Source organism: Corapipo altera, unplaced genomic scaffold (genome assembly GCF_003945725.1).
Source record: "Corapipo altera isolate COAL_440 unplaced genomic scaffold, ASM394572v1 64, whole genome shotgun sequence".
Classification (NCBI taxonomy): Eukaryota; Metazoa; Chordata; class Aves; order Passeriformes; family Pipridae; genus Corapipo; species Corapipo altera.
Window position 1 is genome coordinate 9,467,789 of NW_020884893.1, and position 4,156 is coordinate 9,471,944.

General features: G+C 60.6%; 1 protein-coding gene across 1 annotated transcript in view; it reads left to right on the forward strand.

The window, feature by feature from the left end:
• The first annotated feature begins 3,073 nt into the window (after positions 1-3,073).
• Positions 3,074-4,156, forward strand: part of PDYN (prodynorphin) — a 4,641-nt gene continuing 3,558 nt past the window's right edge. Inside the window, exon 1 of the mRNA XM_027646256.1 lies at positions 3,074-3,239. The gene's annotated coding sequence lies outside the window, so the exon portion shown is untranslated. The remainder of the gene's footprint in view (positions 3,240-4,156) is intronic.

A 4,156-nucleotide genomic window follows, 5' to 3' on the forward strand; every position in this document is an offset into this window, starting at 1 on the left:
CCAACCGCGTTCTCCTCCCCCCCGCGCGGTGCCACTGGCACCGGTCAAGGAGATCGTCTGCAGAGCCTGTTCACGGAGGAGCTCTCGAAATTCCCTGATTTCTCGCCTCGCTGCTGAGCCATGTGCCGCTGCCATCACGCAGCCCCGGCAGCTCCGGGCTGCGTCACGCCGGTCCCCGCGGGGAGGGGACGGCGACCCCCGGAGCCACCGGTGGCTTCAGCGCGGGGCTGCCCCGCGGTGACACGGCGGCTGCAGCTCCTGCGAGTGGTTTGACCTCAATTTGCTTTTAAATGGAGCCACTTCCCCTCCCCGGGGGGGGGGGCTGCGGTCGCCGCTCGGCAGCGCCGTGACTCGCCGCGTTCGCGTGGGCGCCGCTTCTCGCACCGCCGTCGAGTGGCCCTTGTGCCTCCTGCCCACGCAGGGAGGTCACTGCGTGCCCGCTCCCTGCTCCGGTCCCCTCTTTGCCGGTGCAGTCGCCGGGGGTTCGCTCCGGTGCTGTCACGGGCGGTGGGAGATGGTGCAGCTCCCGCGGGAGGTTTGGAGCAGAAGCTCATCCCGCATTTCTCCCAGTGTTCCTCAAAATGCATCTCCTGCAGGGCCAGGCAGGAGTGTGAATGTTTTAGGAGTTTCTGGAAAAGCCCTGCCCCGCTGAATGGGATAAAGCTGACCGTGCTGGAGGATCCACTGCCAGTCCCGTCGGCAGCGCTGGGTCACGGTCCCGCTGCTCGGGGACAGCCCCGGCGGACGGCAGAGCTTGTCCCAACCTGCAGGGACGATTTACCCCATCCCGGGATGAGGAGCCGAGTGCCCTGCCTGGTTCGGGGCAGGGTCCCCGGGGGGATACTGGGGGCGCAGGGGGAGAGTGGCAGCGCCATGTGACGTGAGCTGCCATTAAACTCCCACCTTCTTCCGCGAGTGCCTGGTATGCTCGGCCCCCTCCTCGCCGAACCCGCCTTTCACTCATGTAGTTAAGAAAAGTTAACTTTTCTATTACCGCACATTCCTCTTACCCAGGTGCTTAATTACCATTGTCCCAGGGAAATGTCAGTGTGACTCAGAGACACTTTCCCATTAGGAAGAGACAGATGAATATCAAATAGAGTTGCTGGTGGGTGGGCTGGATCCCAGCTTCTCTCCTGGGGGACCCTGTCACCCCCCACGCCTGCCTGGACCCTCTCACCCAGCTCAGCACACCTGTGGCACTTTGCTCTGGGGACAGGAGTAACTCGACTTCCCACTTGGAGCAAAGAGAAGGAACCTTATTCCAAACGACTTTTCCCTCTGTGTCCGTGGGGTTTACTCCATCCCTAGGAACACATCTCCCTCCAGTGCAACTACCCTGCACGGGGAGGTGGCTGCACCCCAGGCTGCTGGATGCATACATAAATATATATATAAATAATGGATTTGGTGCAGAAATGGTCCTCTGCACCACATTTGCAGTGCCTGCAGGACAGCCAGTCCCCAGCAGCAAGGATTAAACTGCCAGGGGGCTGCCCACAGCCCCTCGCCCAAGTTGTCAGTGGTGGTTTGCAGCTGTGTTTTGTTCTCAGCTTTGTTCTGTGCCTGCACAGACCAGCACAACCCAACACAGTGAGGGGGGGGGCGTGGCTGCTCTCTGCTTGTGTGCTCCACGGGGCCTTAGCTCCATTCCCCCTCACTGTAGCACCAGGGGTGGGTTCCTCTGTTGGCCCTGGAGGGGATGCAGGATGCTCTGCCCTTGCCCCCCACCCCATGCACTGCTCCCTTGGTCCCACTGTGCAGGCACAGCCCCAGCCTGGATGAGTTAAAATTCACCTCCAAACAAAAGCTGTGGAGTCCCATCTGCTTTTGGGGAGCAAACATGGGTGCTAGTGGAGGTGACCACCAGCCTCGGGGATGGAGGACCACGGGCCCAGGCTGCTGTGGCTGCTGGGTCCTGGCTGTGCCAATTGCCTCCACGTCCCTCACCAGTGCTGGGAGAGCTGAGCAAGGGGCACCAGGTCCAGCAGCTGGTGTTCGAGCTGGGAGAACAGCAGGTTGCTGGGAAACATCCCTCTTGAGCTCCGATAAAAATAGCTCCATCTTCAAGGCAAGAGGATGGGCTGCGCTGCCGGCGGCACAGGGGACGTGTCTGCACCCACTGGGCTGTGGGGCCGGGGCAGACTGGCCTGGCCTCACAGGGTCTGTGCCATGGACCCCCATCCCACACCTCTGTTGTGACATGGTGCAGTGGGACAGTGGTGCACGGGCTCGGGGTGTGACTGTCATTGCCCAGTGTTGCCCTCCCTCACCACCAAATCAGGCTTGGAAATGTGAGAGAACAGGAATCAGGGCTGAGCAGGGAAAGTGGGGGTGTCTCTGTCGCCCCACACAGCTCCCCCTGCCCCTTCAGTTCATCTCTGGATTTGCTCCCATGAGGAGGGGTGTGGGGGATGTGGACTTGGGGGGAAGCTCAGTGGGGTCTGAGCCTTGATTTTGTGGAGATGGGAGGTTTCCATGTGAGGGTTTTTTTGCCCAACAGCAGCCAGGCTGGGTGGGTTGGAGGCATCCAGCTTTTCCCAGGGCATCTCTCCCTTTCCAGCAGCTTTGAATGGGTTCACTCCTCTCCCTGGCATCTCCATGGAACAGTGCCTCTTCCCAGCCTGGGGAGTGGGGTAGGAGGAGGTCAGGGCTTCAGTTTCTCATCCTTCTTGGGCAGGATTTGAATTTGGTGGCCAAGGGGATTCACACCCCCAGCAGCCAAACTCGTCTGGCACACAGCTGTGGGAGAAGATGGACCCCATCCCGGTCCCCAGCCGCCTCCCTTGTTCAGGGCACGCGTTTCGGCCCCGAGGACCAAACGCTGGCCCCGACGGAGGTCCCCGAGTGATGCAGCCGCCGCGGTGGGACGTGCACCCCGGCCCCAAGGGCGGCCGGGTGGCTGCGGGGAGGCCTCGGCGGTGCGGGCGAGGGAGCTCGGGAGGTGGCGGGGATGCTGCGGGGCTGATTATTCACAGCTTCCCTCGCCCCGATTGGCTCTGCCGCCGCGCACAGCCGGGCCCCGCCGCAGGAGGAGACTCCGTGGCCATAAAAGCGGGGTGGGAGCCAGCGGACGGCGAGTCCGGTTGGCAACCCGGGCAGCACCGTGGGGCCACTCGCCAGTGTGGCCTTGCCACTGCCACTGATGACTGGCTCAGCCTGACGCCCGTGGAGGGACACCCATCACCCACGACCTGTCCTGACTTGGCGAAGTGGGTGCTCGGCGGGACGGGGCACAGGTAGGTCTATTGGGGTTGTCATCCTGCTCCCATGGCATGGGCACAGCTGGGGATTGCTCCTGCTCCCCTGAAAGTGGCTGTTTAAAAACACACTCTGAGCTGCAGTGCTAAGAGCAGCTCGTGGTTGGGCTTGTATTATTTTGAAGGGGCTCCCACCTGGCTGCAGGTGCTCCTCTTGTCCCTCAAGTGGTTTTTCATAACCTGTGAACCACTGTCCAGAGCTCTTCTGGGGTTGATTTCCATGCTGATTCCATGCCTGCCACCCTGGCAGCAGGGTCACCCAGGTCTCAGAGGGGCAAAGGGAGTGGGGAGAGAGGATGGGGCATTTCTTTCTCCCCCACTGCTTGGCTTAAGCAGAAGTGGGTTTTGAGTGATTCTGTTCCAAAAGTTACCAGCTTTTTTTGAGAAACCTTGTCCAGGTAAATTTTAGCAGTGAGGAAAGGAGCAGCTGGAAGGTTGATTCTTCTTCTCCACCAGGAATACCTGCAGGGTCCAAACCTGCATAGTTAGACCTGTGTGGGAGGAGGGATCTGGTCAGTCCGGGGTTGCTGTTCGTTTCCCTCATTAGCAATAATCACAGGTTAATCAAGAGAGGGTTGGTGTCTGCTGCTTGGCACACTCAATCCCGATTCTCCATCCCTCCTTGGGTCACGAGGTCTGTAACTGGCCCCTGGAGTGGATGGATGCAGTTTGTGGCTTTTCAAACACAAGCAAAGCCTGGGCTCTGGAGACTCAAGTGGAAATGGGGCAGGGCAGGAGAGGATCCTGGCAGGCACCTGGCACAGGTAGAACAGAGAGTGGCCGCAGTGGCTGGGACCCAGTGCTGGTGTTTCCAGACCCTGCCACAGTCCTGATGAGGTGTTCCTGCAGGAGGGGTGGGTCCGGAGCCTTGGGCTCCTCCAGGTAACGCAGGATTG